The sequence below is a fragment of the Dendrobates tinctorius genome, unplaced genomic scaffold, assembly GCF_039654945.1.
Source record: "Dendrobates tinctorius isolate UK_male_01 unplaced genomic scaffold, ASM3965494v1 ptg000039l, whole genome shotgun sequence".
Taxonomy (NCBI): Eukaryota; Metazoa; Chordata; class Amphibia; order Anura; family Dendrobatidae; genus Dendrobates; species Dendrobates tinctorius.
Genome location: NW_027361707.1, coordinates 10,062,871 through 10,083,065, shown reverse-complemented (window position 1 = coordinate 10,083,065; position 20,195 = coordinate 10,062,871). Strand labels below are relative to the sequence as shown.

The window sequence follows — 20,195 nt, the reverse complement described above, 5'->3', positions numbered from 1 at the left end:
AATGGTTAGACGGAGACCTGGAGAGGCGTACAAGCCACAGTGTCTTGCACCCACTGTGAAAATTGATGGAGGATCGGTGATGATCTGGGGTTGCTTCAGCAAGGCTGGAATTGGGCAGGTTAATCTTTGCGAAGGACGTATGAATCAAGCCGCATACAAGGTTAGCCTGGAAAAACAGTTGATTCCTTCTGCTCAGGCAATGTTCCCCAACTTTGAGTACTGTTTTTTCCAGCAGGACAATGCGCCATGCCACACAGCTAGGTCAATCATAAAATCCCACATCAAATCCCTGTCATGGCCAGCCCAATCTCCAGACCTGAACCTCATTGAAAACCTCTGGAATGTAATCAAGAGGAAGATGGATAGTCACAAGTCATCAAACAAAGAACTGCTTACATTTTTGTACCAGGAATGACATAAAGTCACCCAGAAGCAGTGTGAAAGACTGGCAGAAAGCATGCCAAGACGCATGAAGGCTGTGATTAAAAATCATGGTTATTCCACAAAATATTGATTTCTGAACTCTTTCTGAGTTAAAACATTAGTATTGTTGTTTCTAAATAATTATGAACTCGTTTTTTTAGCATTATTTGAGGTCTGCGAGCACTGCATTTTTTTGGCTGTTTTGACCATTTCTCATTTTCTAAAAATACAAAATTTAGTGCTTGGAAATTCAGAGACATGTTGTCAGTAGTTTATAGAATAAAAGAGCAATTTACATTTTACTCAAAAATATACCTATAAAGAGAAAAAAATCAGACAAACTGAAAATTTTCCAGTGGTCTCTTAATTTTCACCATAGCTGTATTTTCTTTGCTCTGGACACTAGTAGCCCACGCTACGGCAATGCATTTTTAGTACATTTTCTTCAACAGCAGAGCAGTCTTTTCAGGCAATTGGACAGTCTTTTAGGGAGGTTTATATAAGGAAACAAATATACATTTCCCTTTCAGGTAAAAAGACAATTTACCCCTTTACATCCTTGTCTTAAAATAACAAAGACAGCGTATATCAACCATGAAAAAATGAATAACGCTATAGATCTGTCAGACTATTTTTATATATAAACAGTGACTTGAAAAATGTTTATACCCTGTGAACTTTTCCACATTATTCACTTTACACCCACAAACCTAATTGTTTTTTTAATTGGATTTTATATTATTTTCCAACACGAAATAGCAATTATTTCTCAAGTGTAAAGGAAATAATACATGGCTTTCTAAATATTTGAAAAATATAAAAATTGTGACGTTCATTTGTATTCAGCCCCATGTAGTTTGATATCACTAATTGCCTCCAGAAGTCACATAATTAGTAAATTGAGTCCACCCATGTGTAAAGCCCCTGTTACACATAGCGATATCGCTAGCAATATCGCTGTAAAGTCACCGATTTTGTGACGTAGCAGCGATATTGCTAGCGATATCGTTATGTCTGATACTTACCTGCGACCGGCTCCCCCGCTGCTCATCACTGGTCACGCGAGAACGTCCTGGATCATTTCTCGTCGGGCACTTCCTGCTGGGCTTCCTGTGGCGATGACGAGCGACGTGTGGACGCGGGCGGGAGGACGTCAGGATCGCCGCGTCTGACAGGTAAGTAGCGACCCCTGACCGCTGCTATGTCACTGGTGAGATCTGCCTGTGTGGCAGCTCACTAGCGATGCACCAGCGATCCATATCGTTGTCGGGATCGCTGGTGCATCGCTAAGTGTAACGGTACCCTAATTCGTCCTCAGGATAACTACAGTTGTTCTGTGAAGGCCTCAGAGGTTTGTTTGAGAATATTAGGGCTAAAATAGCATCATGAAAACCAAGGAACCCACCAGACAGGTCAGGGATAAAGTTGTGGAGGAGAGTAAAGCAGGGTTAAGTTATAAAAAAAAATAGCCCAAGCTCTGCACATCTAATGTAGAACTTTCATTTTTCATTACATATACAATGTAGTGAAGGTTTCCAATCAGAAGCCACCTGAACGAGCCAATCACTTACTTTAGCTGCTTTACATCTTTTAAAGCTTGAAGGGGTTGAAAGAGTAAACAAAAAAATGGAACATATGCAAAGAAATGTCGTTTTGGCATTGCTGTCCATATGCTCATTATTTTTTATGTTTTTAGCACCTTTTTAGGAATCCGCCATTGTGTGCACATATCTTTACCTTACACACTCTTAGGTCTTGTTCAGTTCCATATGTTTCTGCACTTCGTTATGAGGCTTATCTGATTTGGGGACTGAATTCAGTTAGGAAAATCTGGCATATGAATCTAATATAAAGGTCTGTGATCTGAATATATTTAGCCAATTTTTTAACAGGGTCTGAAAGTATATCATATTCAGCATTCTGCTGCAGAATTGTATGACTGCAGCATATGCCTCTAAACTTTACAGAAGTGTGACCATACCTGAATACCTGTTTCTGGCAGCCCTATGCAAATTAGGTGGAGACTTCTCTGCATGTCATTCTGCTTCCTTATACTGTACTTGCATATAAGCTGATACAGGGATATAAGGCAGGTAAAGCACTTGTAGTCCTGGTGGTGGATGTACAGTACATTGGGTGGGGAACCGGGAGGTTGATCAACAGCCGCTAAATCTCAGAGGATTTTACTGGACTTAGGAGCCCAAATAATTGTAAGTCAATTTACTTTGTAGTTTCTTCCAAACATTTCAAAATACAACTGATGACATATAGTATAAAAGTGCAATGTCCAGAAAACGTCTCAATGTATGGATTCAATAGGAGGAATTAGGAATTCAAATATAGGCAAAAGAGATATGTTTGTGTAGACAGATAGATTGATAGATAGATAGATAGATAGATAGATAGATAGATAGATAGATAGATAGATAGATAGATAGATAGTGGCGAGCAGGTGTGGCCTCTCAGGCTCATTGCACCTGAATTTTCTCACTTTTGAAGGTTCGTACTTTTGAAGGCTTGTACTTTCTGTTTGTTTGTTTTTTCATTCCAATTGTTTATTTGCTTGCTTTATGAATAAATAATGTAAAGTTTGTGGATATTTTGTAGAAATAAGTAGGATTTTCTTACAAATATTTTCTTAGAAATTACCTCTCATTGTGAAATGTGGGTACTTTTTGTTTTATTAGGTTTATGGTTGTTAAATATTTTTTTTTTTGTAACTGATTTTGTATACTCTCTTTTAATGCAACCCTATGAAGGTCAATGATTATTCTTAGAGCCCAGAAATTGAGATAATTAGATGTTATAGGCGGTTTTCTAACCTGTGCCTGTCAGGGGCACTGCACCTGAACTCGGCAGCGGCCGATGCAGGGTTAAAATAATGTTATAAATCTAGAATGTCACATACATAGCAATGATGACACTTGCAACACTATTAATTATTGCACACATAAATAGCACAGTAAAGAGATAATATATACACCATCAAAATGCAGCATGCTGACCTCAGGGCCCTCTCTGCAGTTTTGCACGCTTTCTACCTCCGCTTCCGGCTGGGTTCTCTTCCTGGGTCATGGGGCCTGTCCGGTCCCCTATTCCTTTCCCCAGGAAATAGGGGAGGCAGCCTCAACAGTCCCGGTCCCAGCAAGCAGGGACCTACAGCCTGGTCTTCTCCCTTACACCTGTATTGTGACATTACTGTGTTTATTATCCCTTTACTGTGACATTACTGTGTTTATTATCCCTTTATTGTGACATTACTGTGTTTATTATCCCTGTACTGTGTCTGTGACATTACTGTGTTTATTATCCCTGTGCTGTGACATTGTGTGTTTATTATCTCTGTGCTGTAACATTACTGTGTTTATTATCTCTGTACTGTAACATTACTGTGTGTATTATCCCTGTACTGTGACATCACTGTGTTTATTATCCCTGTACTGTGACATCACTGTGTTTATTATAATAATGTTACAGTACAGGGATAATAAACACAGTAATGTCACAGTACAGGGTTAGTAAACACAGTAATACGAAAAAAGTGGTTTGGTACTGTGTTAGCCAGTAGAAAAAAATATATAAAGTGCTCTCAGTGAGAGAAACAAAATAGGAATCTTGTGGGTATGATACCTTTTAATGGCTAACAAATAATAGTGAATGTTGTTACAAAGCAAGCTTTCGGGACTGCTTATGTCCCTTCATCAGGCTGATATGACAAAATATTTGAAGAAACCTTATTTATATACAGTTTAAAGCACAACATTTCGATAAACAAACAATGAGCTTGAAGAGAGAATCCTTAATTAGGTAAGATCAGATAGGTAGTATGAAAAGTTCTGAAGATCAAAGGGCTACTTGGAGAAGATAGCTCAGATATGGTAATGGGTCATAAAACCTTCTGACAAATTGAGTCCTGTGTGAATAGAATCAAAGATAGTAATGAATTTATGCTCCCACACTCTCCGATCTGTCTGTGATTTAAAATTGCCTTTTAAAATGACAACTTTCATATTGCCTATGTTGTGTCCTGGACCACAGAACATTCTGTGGTCCAGGACACATCATAGGCAATATGAAAGTTGTCATTTTAAAAGGCAATTTTAAATCACAGACACATCGGAGAGTGTGGGAGCATAAATTCATTACTATCTTTGATTCTATTCACACAGGACTCAATTTGTCAGAAGGTTTTATGACCCATTACCATATCTGAGCTATCTTCTCCAAGTAGCCCTTTGATCTTCAGAACTTTTCATACTACCTATCTGATCTTACCTAATTAAGGATTCTCTCTTCAAGCTCATTGTTTGTTTATCGAAATGTTGTGCTTTAAACTGTATATAAATAAGGTTTCTTCAAATATTTTGTCATATCAGCCTGATGAAGGGACATAAGCAGTCCCGAAAGCTTGCTTTGTAACAACATTCACTATTATTTGTTAGCCATTAAAAGGTATCATACCCACAAGATTCCTATTTTGTTTCTCTCACTGAGAGCACTTTATATATTTTTAAACACAGTAATGTCACAGTACAGGGATAATAAACACAGTGATGTCACTTTACAGGGATAATAAACACAGTGAGGTCACAGTAAAGTGATAATAAACACAGTGATGTCACAGTACAGAGATAATAAACACATTAATGTTACTGTACAGGGATAATATACACAGTGATGTCACAGTACAGGGATAATAACTGAAGGAGAGCTTACTCATCTCCTTTCCAAATCACACCTCACCGCCTGTGCACTTGACCCCATCCCTTCCCACCTGCTCCCCAACCGCACTAACATGATCATTTCAGCCCTAACCCATCTCTTCAACCTATCCCTAACTTCTGGTACCTTCCCCTCTGCCTTCAAACATGCCACCATAACACCCATCCTCAAAAAATCAAACTTTGACCCAACTGCTATGCCCAGCTATCGCCCCATATCACTGCTCCCATTTGCTTCCAAACTCCTTGAACAGCTTGTCCATGCTCAACTTTCCTCCCACCTCTCATCTAACTCGCTCCTTGACATGCTGCAATCTGGCTTCCACCCCCACCACTCCACTGAAACTGCCCTGACCAAAATTACTAATGACTTACAACCAAACAGACAATTCTCCATCCTCCTCCTTCTTGACCTGTCCTCTGCCTTTGACACAGTTGACCACTGCGTACTGCTACAAATTCTTTCTTCCCTTGGCATCAAAGACCTTGCCCTGTCCTAGATTTCCTCATACCTTTCTGATCGCACATTCAGCGTTTCCCACTCCCACACTACCTCCTCATCCCGCCCCCTCTCTGTTGGAGTCCCCCAAGGCTCTGTCCTGGGGCCCCTACTTTTTTCCATCTATACTCTTGGCCTAGGAGAACTCATAAAGTCCCATGGCTTCCAGTACCACCTGTGCAGATGACACTCAGATCTACCTCTCTGGCCCAGATGTGGAAGAAGGTGGACCCAGGCAACTATAGGCCGGTGAGTCTGACTTCTATACCAGGAAAGATCTTTGAACAAATTATTAAACAACATGTATGTCAGTACCTGGATAAGAATGAAGTGATTAAACAGAGTCAGCATGGGTTTGTAACTAATAAGTCATGTCAGACTAACTTAATTTCCTTCTATGACGGAATCACTGATTGGGTGGATCAAGGAAATGCTGTAGATATAGTATATCTTGACTTCAGCAAAGCATTTGACAAAGTCTCTCATACAATCCTTATTGAAAAAATGACTAAGTATGGAATGGACAAGGCAACTGTTAGGTGGATTCATAACTGGCTTAGTGATCGGACCCAAAGAGTGGTCGTAAATGGCTGCACATCCAGTTGGAAGAATGTCTCAAGTGGGGTACCACAGGGCTCTGTCCTGGGCCCTGTATTGTTCAACATCTTTATCAACGATTTAGATGAAGGAATTGAGGGTAAACTGATTAAATTTGCTGATGACACAAAGCTAGGAGGGATAGCTAATACTAGAGAAGAGAGAGAGAGGATTCAAAAAGATATAAATAAACTGGAGAAGTGGGCAGCAACTAACAGAATGGTATTTAACAGGGAGAAATGCAAAGTACTACATCTGGGCAATAAAAATGAAAAAAGCATATACAGAATGGGAGGAAAACGGCTAAGCAACAGCACATGTGAAAAAGACTTGGGTATATTAATAGATCACAGACTGAATATGAGTCAACAGTGTGATGCAGCAGCAAAAAAGGCAAATGCAATTCTAGGATGTATTAACAGAAGCATACAGTCTAGATCACGTGAAGTCATTATTTCCCTCTACTCCTCTTTGGTCAGACCTCATCTGGAATATTGTGTCCAGTTTTGGGCACCACATTTTAAAAAAGGCATCAACAAACTGGAGCAAGTTCAGAAAAGAGCGACCAGAATGGTGACCGGTCTGCAAACCCTGTCTTATGAGGAAAGGTTGCAGGATTTGGGAATGTTTAGTTTGCAAAAGAGAAGACTGAGAGGAGACTTAATAGCTGTCTACAAATATCTAAAGGGCTGTCATATTGTAGAAGGATCAACTTTATTCTCATTTGCACAAGGAAAGTCTAGAAGCAATGGGATGAAACTGAATGGGAGGAGACACAGCTTAGATATTATAAAAAACTTTTTGACAGTTAGAGTGATCAATGAGTGGAACAGGCTGCCACGAGAGGTGGTGAGTTCTCCTTCAATGGAAGTCTTCAAACAGAGGCTGGACAGACATCTGACTGGGATGATTTAGCGAATCCTGCTTTGAGCAGGGGGTTGGACCAGATGGCCCAGGAGGTCCCTTCCAACTCTACGATTCTATGATTCTATGTCACCTCTATGCTGTCCAGAATCCCGGAGTGTCTATCAGCCATATCCTCCTTTTTCACCTCTCACTTCCTAAAACTCAATGTAGACAAAACTGAACTCATTATCTTTCCTTCATCTCATGTATCTTCCCTACCCGATCTATCTATCCATTATAGTAAACGGCATCACGCTTTCTCCCGCACCTGAAATCCGCTGCCTCGTAACTCTGGACTCTGGCCTGTCCTTCAAACCACACGTCCAATCTCTTGCCACCTCCTGTCGCCTCCAACTCAAAAATATTTCCAGAATCCATCCCTTCCTCAGTCCTCAATCAACTAAAACTCTTGTACATGCCTTCATCATCTCCCACTTTCACTACTGCAACACTCTCCTCTGTGGCCTCCCTGCTAACTCTCTTGCACAACTCCAGTCTGTCCTCAATGCTGCTGCCCGACTAATCCACCTCTCTCCTCGCTACTCCCCTGTCTCTCCCCTCTGCAAATCCCTCTTGTGACAAAAACGTCCGTGGCCGCCACCGTCCCACAGGCATCGGCTCCCCCCGCGGCTCTCACTTACCCGGCGGCGCGCGCACTCCCTTCTCCCTCCTGCTCACGCGCGTCTTCTGTTCCTGGCCTCCGGGCAGCTCCCCGCCTGCACATGCACACTAGGGCGTGGGCGCGCCCGTCGTGATGTTTAACCCTGCGGTGGGTGGCGGCCGATTAGCGGTTCATGTCGCAGTACAGAGATAATAAACACAGTGATGTCACAGTACAGGGATAATCCACACAGTGATGTCGCAGTACAGAGATAATAAACACAGTGATGTCACATTACAGGGATAATAAACACAGCAATGTTACAGTACAGCGATAATAAACACAGTGATGTTACAGCAAAGGGTCTGAATACTTCTGACCATGTGATATTTCAGTTTTTCTTTTTTGATAATTTTTTTTAATAAATTTGCAAAAATTTCTACATTTCAGTTTTTTTTCAGTCAAGATGGCATGCAGAGTGTACATTAATAAGAAAAAAAATGAACTTTTTTTGAATTTACCAAATGACTGCAATGAAACAAAGAGTGAAAAATTTATAGGGGTCTGAATACTTTCCGTACCCAGCGTACACTTCAAAATGCTGTGCTGGCAGTTCATCTAGTCTGGAGCAAGACTGATTTAAAGGGGGTTGTCCACTTTCAGGAATGTGGGCCCCAAACTGTGCAAAATACCTAAAATAACAGACTTGGTAGGTACTCAGCCTCCCTAGGTTCAGCGCTTGCTCCCCACCTCTGCTCACTTGTTGGTGCTTGGATTGCAGTGGTGACGTGATGTCAACAGTGCAAGTCACCACTTTAGACAGTTACTGAGCTCAGTGGCGAGTGCCATCAACGTCATCATGGCCATCAATGCTGCAGCCAGAACACTGGGACTGGGGCAGAGGCGACAAGCCCTCACTGGGCACAAGGAGGGGGAGTTCCTGTTCTTTGTTATTTTAGGTATTTTACACCAACTTTCCTAAAAGTGGACACCCATTTAAGCAGTTTTTTCTTGTTTTCAGAATGGATTACAAGTCTAGGAAGTGGAGAGTGGGGAAGAGCTTGGTCATAACTGGAGAAAGAAGCTGATATCTCTTCCATGATATATTACAAAGTTTCTTATGTTCACATGTATTATTGATTTATGTAAAGTGTGTTGGAAGTATAATTCCCATTTAGGCTTTCATGGAAGTTAGTTTTTCTTCTCATTAAGTTTTTTCTTCCATTAAACATATATACTAGGAATGCTCCCGATGTTTACACCTAACAGAGGGTAGGCTACAACGCTATCAGGAGCTGGTGGTGGAGAGTCCATTAAAGACGGAGAAACTTGGAAGCCATACTAGTGAGTACAGGTTACTTGCATGAGGTGCTAGACCTGATTGCTGAGAGTTTTAGCATGACATAGCCCCTAATTGGAAGCAATTTTTTCACCCTGCAAAGAGAGGCTTTGGCAGTGGCAAACTGGAGGTTGGCATTTATGACTGGGTCCTATCCGGAGATGACCAAATGGAGAGTGGAACAGTACGACTGCTTTACCAAGTGGATGTCATGGAACAGGCAATGACCATTATGGATCATGAGATGATTCTGGAAGGTGGGATATTCACTGTCAGCCTGGATTCATTAGATCTGATGGCACTGTGCGAATAGTCAGCCTGATAAGAGAATCAGTTTGGGTGGTGCTGAAATACGGGGAAGCAGTAGGTAGACCCTACTTGAGAATCAGAGGCATGGAGAGAAGACTGCTCCATTGTCCTGCCTTAATTGTTCCATTTTTATGGTTAATTTTGCAATATTAACTTTCCTTCCAACCAAGTGTTTATTCACAAACCCACCTTCTTTCTGTGAAGACACACTGATTATTTCCTGGTAGGAAAAGTACAATTGCTGCAACTACAATCTAAACATACAGTACATCGGAATGCAGTAATTCCAGTTCAGTCTGGCCTGGCCATCCTCGAATCACGTGGGGCATTACATAAGGCATTTATGCCATGACCTATTTACATACATTCCTTCTTTCTACATGTGCAAGTATTTTCTACAAGAATTTTTAAAACCCCTAAATTCTTGTCGCAACGTGGGAGATTTGCATGCGTTACATGCCTTCCAGGATGGCTTTCAGCAGTATAACTCTTCATCTGCATTTTTATAGGGGATATCTACATTCCAGTAAATAAAGTTTAATAGACAGTAGTGATGAATATTGCATAAAAGCATATAACAATCATCTTTTTCCCTTCTGCTTCTTTAAGTGTTGCATACAAGCAGCTTTTGGCATGTTTCGACAAAAATATTAGCAGTGCAAAACTTACAATAAAATTAGACTGAGTATTATATGCAAAGCATAACATAGTGTACAGGTCACCTCACCAGTAACTTCACCAGTGGTCACAGGTCAAGGAAGGGGCGGTCCATTGCTCAGACAATCTTCAGATTTAATTTCACCATATCCTGTGCGGTGGATGCATATACAGATACATGGCTGGTGCTGGCTGTGTTACACAGCAGCCTGTAAAAGCAGTCGTTTTACTGTTCTGGCACCCTCAACTTTGTGCTTAAGAAAAGCGAGTTGACAGACAGCTAAACTCTTTCCTACCGATGCATTGAGGTAGACGCAGGGGATCCTTTACAACTTTTATTGATAGGATCAGTGTAAAACTATAAGAAAAATGAAATTGCTCAGTACATGGCATACAACATATATAAATACATAGCATTATGTATGGTACAGGACATTCATAGTGTAATTGCACATGGCGGTAGTATACACACATCTGTAATATCAAAAGACTACTTTGATATAAAACATATGGAACAGAGTAGCTACATAATGATATATGGTGAGCTCTAACAAGGGGAAAATAACTCACCGACTGTGCTATGTGGAGGTAAACAACCAGATCGGCTGAAAATCAGGGCGAGATAATCAGCATGTCATTATCCATGAAGCCAAGATGGCAGCTGGAGAAGAAGGGGGCAAGGCTAATGCAGAGGCTGATGGGAACTACGGAAGCCTTGATGAGCCTTAAATATTAACCGCTTCCCGACCGCCCACTGTAGATAAACGTTGGCGCTTGCTGGGCTTTGTGCAGTGCCGAGGTTTATCTACTGTCGGCGGTTTTGTGCCCCCCGGGACCCCCACATACCTTATAACGCGGGGATCCCGGTGCACAATGCATGCTGGGACCCCCGACGTCATCGAGACCTGATTGGCTGCTGTGACGCTGACGTCATCAGGACCTGAACCAATGAGAGCGCTCACTGGGAAAGCTGCTTGTTTCCCGGCGATCTCACTCATTGTAACGCGACTTCTCTGATCTCACACTGACAGATGATCAGAGGTGAAGCAGCGTTACTGTGTGACTAGATCGCTGCCTGGCTGTGCCAGGCAGCGATCTTGTCACACAGTAATGCTGCTTCTCCTCTGATCATCTGTCAGTGTAAGATCAGAGGAGGAGTCACGTTACTGTGTGCCAGGCAGCGATCTTGTCACATTGTAATGCTGCTTCACCTCTGATCATCTGTCAGTGTGAGATCAGAGGAGAAGTGGCGTTACTATGAGTCAGATTGCAGGGCAGCGATCTTGTCACAAAAAGAAAAAAAAGTAAAGAAAAAAAAGCAGGTACACAGGTTAGGGCTAGGGCTAGGGCTAGGGTTAGGGCTAGGGCTAAGGCTAGGACTAGGGCTGGGATTAAGGTTATGGGTGTGTTGGTGTTAGGTTTGTGGTTAGGGTTATGGTTAGGGCTGAGATTAGGGTTAGGGGTGTGTTGGGGTTAGGGGTGGAATTTGAATTGGGGGTTTCCACTGTTTAGGCACATCAGGGGCTCTGTAAATGCAATATGATGCCCGCAGACCATTCCATCAAAGTCTGCATTTCAGAACGTCACTACTTCCCTTCCGAGCCCCACGGTGTGCCCAAACAGTAGTTTTCTCCCACATATGGGGTACCAGCGTACTCAGGACAAATTGGACAACAACTCTTAGGGTCCAATTTCTCCTGTTACCCTTGTGAAAATAAAAATTGGGGTCTAAAAGATCATTTTTGTGGAAAAAAAATGATTTTTTTTATTTTCATGGCTCTACATTATAAACTTTAGTGAAACACTTGGGGGTTCAAAGTGCTCACCACACATCTAGATAAGTCCCTCGGGGGGGTCTAATTTCCAAAATGGGGTCACTTGTGGGGGGGTTTCCACTGTTTAGGTACATCAGGGGCCCTGCAAACGCGACATGACACCCGCAGACCATTCCATCAAAGTCTGCATTTCAGAACGTCACTACTTCCCTTCCGAGCCCCACCGTGTGTCCATACAGTAGTTTTCTTCCACATATGGGGTATCAGCGTACTCAGAACAAATTGGACAACAACTTTTGGGGTCCAATTTCTCCTGTTACCCTTGTGAAAATAAGAAATTGGGGGCTAAAAGATCATTTTATGGAAAAAAAATGATTTTTTATTTTCATGGCTCTACGTTATAAACTTCTGTGAAGCACTTGGGGGTTCAAAGTGTTGACAACACATCTAGATAAGTTCTTTAAGGGGTCTAGTTTCCAAAATGGGGTCACTTGTGGGGGGTTTCCACTGTTTAGGTACATCAGGGGCTCTCCAAATGCGACATGGCATCCGATCTCAATTCCAGCCAATTCTGCATTGAAAACGTCAAACAGCACTCCTTCCGTTCTGAGCTCTGCCGTGTGCTCAAACAGTGGTTTAGCCCACATACGGGGTATTGGCGTATTCGGGAGAAATAGCACAAAAAATTTTGTGGTTCATTTTCTCTTTTTACACTTGTGAAAATAAAAAAAAATGGTTTTGAAGTAAAATGTTTGTGAAAAAAAGTTAAATGTTTATTTTTTCCTTCCATATTCCATTCATTCATGTGAAGCACCTGAAGGGTTAATAAACTTTTTGAATGTGGTTTTGAGTACACTGAGAGGTGCAGTTTTTAGAATGGTGTCACTTTTGGGTATTTTCTGTCATATTGACCCCCCAAACTCACTTCAAATGTGAGGTGGTCCCTAAAAAAAATGATGTTGCAAATTTTGTTGTAAAAATGAGAAATCGCTGGTCAGCTTTTAACCCTTATAACTTCCTAAAAAAAAAAAATTATGTTTCCAAAATTGTGCAGATGTAAAGTAGACATGTGGGAAATGTTATTTATTAACTATTTTGTGCGATATCACTCTCTGATTTAAGGGCATAAAAATTAAAAGTTTGAAAATTGCAAAATTTTATAAATTTTTGCCAAATTTTGATTTTTTTTTAACAAATAAGCGCAGATCATATCTAAAACATTTTACCACCATCATGAAGTACAATATGTCATGAGAAAACAATGTCAGAATCAGTAGGATCCGTTGAAGCGTTCTAGAGTTATGACCTCATAAAGTGACGCTGGTCAGAATTGAAAAAATTGGCCCGGTCACGAAGGCAAAAACAGGCTCGGGTGCGAAGGGGTTAAATTGCACAGTAAGCAGTGAACCAGAAAGTAAACTGTAAATAGAACATTGTCAATAGATGGATAAGTTATCACAATACACCACAGTTCAATACAAGCATAGCAAAACTGATTATATGCATTTGTATAAAGGCATGACACTCCCCGTCTGGTATCCAGGGGATGGCAAATAAACTAACTAGAGAGCAATAGAATAAGTTCAGAGACAGGTCTATGAAACAGTTTTCCATTTTGCTTGGGGATCTTGATCTCCACCTTCCGGACCTGTCCATCTTGACTTGGGAAGACTTTGGTTACCAATCCTAGAGGCCACTCGTTCCTTTTAGTCTCAGTGTTCTTTACTAGGACAAGATTTCCAGGTTCCATGTTGGGCTTACTAGCTTGCCATTTGTCTCTTGTTTGTAACGTAGAAAGGTATTGATTTATCCACTTGGTCCAGAAAAGGTCTGCTAGCATTTGTACTCTCTTCCACTGGGATTTGTACAAGTCTTTAGTAGTAAACTCCCCAGGAGTCTGCGTGCTTACATTAAATTTCTGTGTGAGAAGAGTGGAGGGAGTAAGCAGAGATGGGTCTTAAAGATCATTGTATATGGCAACCAGTGATCTAGCATTTATAATGGCTTCTACCTCGGCCATAAAGGTAGTGAGAATCTCATGGGTGAGCCTCGAAGGACCTAGTTGTAGAAAGATGGAATCGAGGATTCTGCGAGCAATGCCGATCATGCGCTCCCACACGCTTCCCATATGAGATAAGTGGGGACTATCTTTAGGGACACCTCCGTGATTTTGGAGGGACTCCAGAGTCTGGGTATGAGCCTCATGCTGGACACAATGGATGATAGCATGTTTCGCCTGTATGAACTCTTCCGCTGTGTAAGCTTTATGACAATAATGCCAGGCTTTGCATAGAACTGACCTTGTTTGTGTAATTTCAAAGGTTCTAACAACATGAATCAGGCAAGCTAATGCTCTGTAAACTGACCTCCAGGTGGAGAATCTGAGGAAGCGGCTGGAAACAAGGTGCCTTTTGGTGACTGTTGTGTTAAGTGTAGAAACTTGAGGCCGAATCGCTACATCTGATTCAGGCTTGAACTGTTCATGTGTATGTGTCTCGCAAGCAGTGGGCACTGGTTGATACAGAAATGCAGGCCCGACGAGCCAGGTAGTGTCTTTGAGGCATGATGCCGATACTGCTCTGGTTGCATGGTCTGCAGAATTCTGGTCAATCGGTACATATCTCCACTGAGAAGGCTGTGAAGACTTCCTAATTCTGAGTACTCGATTGTTTTCATAGACGTAGAATCTCCTAGTCTCATTATGAATGTAGCCTAGCACTACTTTGCTATCAGTGAAGAATTATGTGCCTTCAAGCTGTAGGTCGAGTTCTGATACGTTCGCCAGTTCTGTGGCAAGAACAGCAGCGCAGAGTTCTAGTCTGGGTATGATAGATGCAGGACATGGTGCCAGCCTGGCTTTACCCATGACGAACTCTATGTGGACATTACCCATAACATCTATAGTTTTCAAGTAGGCGACTGCAGCTATGGCTTTCACTGAGGCATCACAAAATACATACAGTTTCCTAGAGAGAACTTCCTATGAGGAGATATACGTGTATGGCCTGTGTATTTGCAGGTCAGATAATGACTTTAGAGAATCCCTCTAGGTTACCCATGAAATTTCTTTCTCAGGAGAAAGTGGGGTGTCCCAATCAACCGAGTCTACAACTAATTTGCGTAGCAAAGTCTTACCTTGAATGATCACCGGTGCAATGAATCCAAGGGGATCATATAGACTACAGATTGTGGACAGGATGCCTCATCGTGTGAAGAGTTTTTGCTCTAGATTGACCTGAATTGCAAAAGTATCACTTTAAGTCCCAACTGAGCTCTAGACTGCGTTGTACAGGAAGAGAGAAGCTGCGATTCAAAAGGGCAAGGCGCTTTAGTGCAGGCTCTTTGCTGTTAGGAAGACGGGGTCTCTGTGGCTTGAACGGCTGTTAGGAAGACGGGGTCTCTGTGGCTTGAACGGTAGTGGAGCCACCCAGCTGTTGATTTCACCTTGTGAAATCCTTGATCCATTATTTCCAAGGAAGTCTCATCTTCAATGGAATGGGCTAATTTATAATCTTCTTTAGTCCTTTGGAAGACAGCACACCCTAGGTGATCTTTGTCTCCGTTGCACAGGTACTCCATGGCATAGCTGTCTTCCCTGTCATTCAAGTGTGCCGAGTTGGTGAGCTTCTCCTTTACAAGGAATATGTTGGGACAGGGTAGGAAAAGAGATGGACGCCCACTCTCTAACGTGTTTGTTTAGAGAGAGTTCACGTTGTTTGGTTTGTGAGCATTTCCTAGGCAATCGTCTCCTATGATGACCCATCCCAGGTCTAGCTTCTGAGCGTAGGGCGAGTTATGAGGACCATTTATTTTCTTCCTCACCTTGTGGACTCTGATGATATCTCTCGCCAGCAAAAGGACCAACTTGGCTTGAGGATTGAGAGCAGGAATGAGATGTGCTATACTTTTCAAGTGAGGATGATGTAGAGCTGCTTCTGGTGTGGGGATTTCTTCTCTATTGTTCAGGATAGAATTATGTGGCGCCCCCAGGAGTATGGCCGCCACAGTGGCTTTGCCTTCCTCCAGGGGAGGGTAATGCCAGGCTTGGAGGCAATGATGGGTCTCTCTCGCAGTCTATACATACATGCAACACAGTTCCACTCCAGGCCAGCAGGGGGAACTCTGAACCAGGATTAAGGGGATGGGTGCCCTCTGAGGGCCAAGAGGAAGGAGTGGTCAGTTAAACTGCAGAGGGTGAAGTGTGCAGACGTGTGGAAAGAAGCTGGAGGTTGAGCTAGGAAGGAGAGCTCCCTCAGCTTGAAAGCGCATATGAACTGGAGCCTGGTCTCCACGGCTGTACGGATACTAACGGTCCTACAGCAGATACCAGAGGAGTAGGAGGCTGTAAATGTCCTACACCCATCTAAGACTTGAGGCACAACAGCAGCTTGGATAGAGAGCCAGGACTCAGAGAAGGGAGACCCCGAGAGAGGCTACAGCTGTCTGCCATGCAAGTACGGTTCTTGGGAACATCTGACAGGAGGAACTTCAGAGTAACTTAGCACTGGAGTGCTTCATTCAAACCAGCGTTAGGAAGGAGACTGCACAGCCCGTCTGCTGAGAGAGAATCCCTGAGTTGCTTCCAGGCTAGCCTGCTCCAATACCATCTGTAATCAGGACCCTGGACTGCAGTTATCAAGTAAAGGTACAGAAATTGCACCCCGCTGTGTCTTGTCTGCTTCCTACCTTTCCGGCACTGCTACATCCCCATGCCAACCACATTTACACTGCCCTGGGACTATAGCTTCACCTGTGGGGAGCTACTACATCTTTGCTGCACCCTACCATCAGTCCCAGCGGATCTGTCTGCAGCGTCGGCTTAACATCTCCCTTGCCGAACACCACAGGTGGCGTCACGAACTATTCCATTACACCATTACATTTCCCCATTACTTGGGCGCCCAAGGCCATGGACCGGGTCACTGCTGCTGTGTCACATCCCACTGACACCGGCCCGGTACCGAATACCCCACAGCCCTGGGAGGGCGACCCAATTTGGCGTCACGAACAGGATTACGGAGCCCGGTATCCCCGGGTCCTGTGTGCCATAGACTGTGTTTGTGCAAAAAGACTGTGTGTGAAATTGGCGCCAGTTGCCACCATTGTCGCGCTGCTTGGCACGCGCGGGAAGAAAGAGGCAGGCCTTCGTGGGCGGAGCCTGCCGCAGAGCGCGAAGAAGCGAAGTGCCGCGCGGGAAGAGAGGACAGCGCACGAGAGGAGGAGGAGCTGAGGCCTACAGCCCGGAGCGCCGCGCCTGTGAAGCGGCCGCCGGTGAGCTCACACAACCCCCGACTCTGGCTAACGTTAACTAGGGGGGGAGAAGATGTCCGCGCCAAACAGCGATGCAGCGGCAGGCGCCGTTGTCATCCCCGCGGTACCGCCAGGAGGAGCGCCCGCCGCAGCGGTCCCCATAATGCCGCTATCCATGCCCTACATCCCGGGAGCGGCCTGGCTACTGCAGTACTCGGGTGAGTCGCATACCCTGAGTGAATTTAAAGAGAGACTGTGCAGTTTGTTTAAAGTATACCCTCTGTCTGAAAGCCAGAAAGTGAATATCCTGATTGGACAGCTAACGGGTGCAGCACAGAGAGAGATGAAAGCCTGGCAGGACACTGATAAAGAGACTGTTGCAAAGATCCTGGCCAAGCTGAGGAGCACCTTTGACACCCGCTCTGCAGCTGAAATCAAGATGAGGTTCTGTGGCTGTAAACAGAAGGTGCAGGACAATATAAGGGATTATGCTCTCAACCTGCAGGAGGCGCTGCGAGCAGTTAAGCAAGTTGATCCTGACAGTGTAAAGGAAGAAGATAAACTGTTAAAGGAGCAGTTCATTGAAGGACTCCTATATAGTACCCACAGAGGACAGTTGCATATTATAACCCTGCAAAACCCTGATCTGAACTTTGCTGATTTTAAGGACAGGGCTATTCAGGTACTGCAGGAGTCCACTGACAGCCGTCCAGTGCCCCTAGGCGCCCAGCGATCACCTACCATCAGGAAGCAACATCTTTTCCTTCCATCCCTGTGGAGGCTGATGCACAGACTCTGGATAAAGATCCAACTGAGGAGCTGCATCTTCAAGTCCAGGAGCTGACCAAAGGGATGGCTGCACTTACCAAAACCGTGCAGTCCCTACAAGTGTCCTCCAAAGAAAAGATCCAGCTTGCTTCCAGTCCAGAGGATGTCCCATGGCTCCAGAGGAGGAGAACCCCGCCACTTCGAGGAAGGAACAACGATCGCTATGACCAGGACGGACGTCCCATCTGTCGTCGCTGCTACAAGGCTGGTCATCTTGCCAGGTACTGTCCTTTAAACGAGCAACCCCTGGAGCAAAGGGCCAACCCCCAGGAGTAGGATCCCCAGGCCAAAAGAACTGGAGAGCCAAGTATGTGGGAGGGAGACCAATCCTTCTTGTGGTTATTGACGGCATCCCCATGAACGCTTTGCTGGACACTGGCTCCCAGGTGACCACTATGCCGTACATACCGTACAAGAGATATTGGGCTGATTCAGAGCTTACCCGTGGCCAAACTGATGAACTGACAGTAGTTGCTAGTAATGGTCAGTCTTTACCGCAGATAGGATGTAAAGAAATTACTGTCAAAGTGGGGCGGGTAGAGCTAAAGTCTCAAGGTTTAATAGTTGTTGATATTGACCGACGTGAATGTAATCCCATGACGACTCTTGGTACTAATGTAATTGAAAACTGTCTGTCCGAGGTTATTGTCTTGTTGCAACAGGTGGCTGAGACTGCTGGTTCCGGAGAACGAGTCTGGCAGAAGGAGATCCGAGCCCTGATGCAAAGGCAACAGGTAGAACTCTCTGGCGGAGAGATTGGCAACGTCAGAGTGAGTGATGCTTTTCCCATTGCAATACCCCCCAGATGTGAAATGTTGGTTTGGTGTCGGGCAGCTATAGGTCTTAGAGGGAGAGATTACCAGGCATTGGTAGAACCAGTATACTCCAAGAGCAGGCCCACAGAGGGGTGGTTGCTGTACGAAACGGGAGAGTACCTGTACGCCTTTTGAATTGTGGGGAAGAGGAAGCCACAATACCTCGGTACGCCACAGTTGCTAAGCTGCTCACCGTTAATAACAACTCTTTGCAGACAGCAGAACACTTGGCCTCATCCGATCCGGTGGAGGACAATGGCTCTGTGAAGCAGCCAGATGAGTGGTGTCAGCAACTGCAGGTGGGAACTGACTCTACACCTTCATACCAGAAAAATGAGGTTTACAGAGTGACACAAGAGTATGAGCGGGTATTCAGCAAACACCCACTAGATTTTGGGCAGGCAAAAGGGGTTCAACATCTTATCCCCACGGGAGACCATCCACGCATAAAGGAGAGGTACAGACCTATACCCCCAACACAGTACCAGTGTGCTAAGAGTATGTTGAGGGAGATGAAGGAGGCAGGGGTCATCAGAGACAGTTATAGCCCCTGGGCAGCTCCAATAGTGTTTGTAAAGAAAAAGGATGGTACCATGAGAATGTGTGTTGATTACAGGAAAATTAACAGCATTACACATAAAGATGCCTACCCATTGCCTAGAATTGAAGAGTCCTTAGCTGCACTTAAAACTGCTAATTACTTTTCCACCTTGGATCTCACTAGTGGGTTTTGGCAGGTTCCCGTGGCAGAGGCAGACAAGGAGAAAACAGCATTTACCACTCCAATGGGTCTCTGTGAGTTCAATTATATGCCATTTGGGCTCTGCACTGCTCCAGGAACATTTCAACGGCTGATGGAGTGCTGTCTGGGACACATGAACTTTGAGACGGTCCTGTTGTACCTGGATGATGTCATTGTTTTCTCCAAAACCTATGAAGATCATCTGGAGCACCTGGCTGAAGTGTTTGAAGCTTTATCCAATTTTGGCCTGAAGGTGAAGCCCTCCAAGTGCCACCTCCTGAAGCCCAAGGTGCAGTACCTCGGTCATGTGGTCAATGCAGAAGGTGTGGCACCAGATCCTGATAAGGTCACAGTCATCCGGGACTGGCCGAAGCCCAGCAACCTTCATGAAGTACGCCAATTCCTTGGACTGGTAGGCTACTACCGAAGATTCATCAAGGGCTTTACTGAAATAGCCACCCCTATGCAAAATCTCCTGGTGGGGCAGTCCAAGAAGACCAAACAGAAAAATTCCACCTTTGAATGGACTGAAGAGTTGGAAAGGTCCTTCACCAGACTGAAGATGGCTTTCACAGGAGACGAAGTTCGGGCCTACCCAGATTATGACAAACCCTTTGTGCTGTACACAGATGCCAGCAATGTGGGACTAGGACCAGTACTGTCGCAGGTACAGAATGGGAAAGAAAGAGTGATCTCCTATGCCAGCAGGAAGCTATGACCCACTGAAAGGAAC

The 20,195-nt window shown here is 44.1% G+C and overlaps 1 protein-coding gene across 3 annotated transcripts in view; it reads left to right on the top strand.

Moving 5' to 3' along the window:
- Nucleotides 1-2,503: 2,503 nt before the first annotated feature.
- LOC141088605 (uncharacterized) overlaps nucleotides 2,504-20,195 on the top strand; it is a 58,346-nt gene continuing 40,654 nt past the window's right edge. For 2 of the 3 annotated variants that reach the window (XM_073574750.1, XM_073574748.1), the window contains exons 1-3: nucleotides 2,504-2,633; nucleotides 8,989-9,091; nucleotides 9,190-9,343. The gene's annotated coding sequence lies outside the window, so the exon portion shown is untranslated. The remainder of the gene's footprint in view (nucleotides 2,634-8,988; nucleotides 9,092-9,189; nucleotides 9,344-20,195) is intronic. The other variant, XM_073574749.1, reaches the window with a different exon arrangement.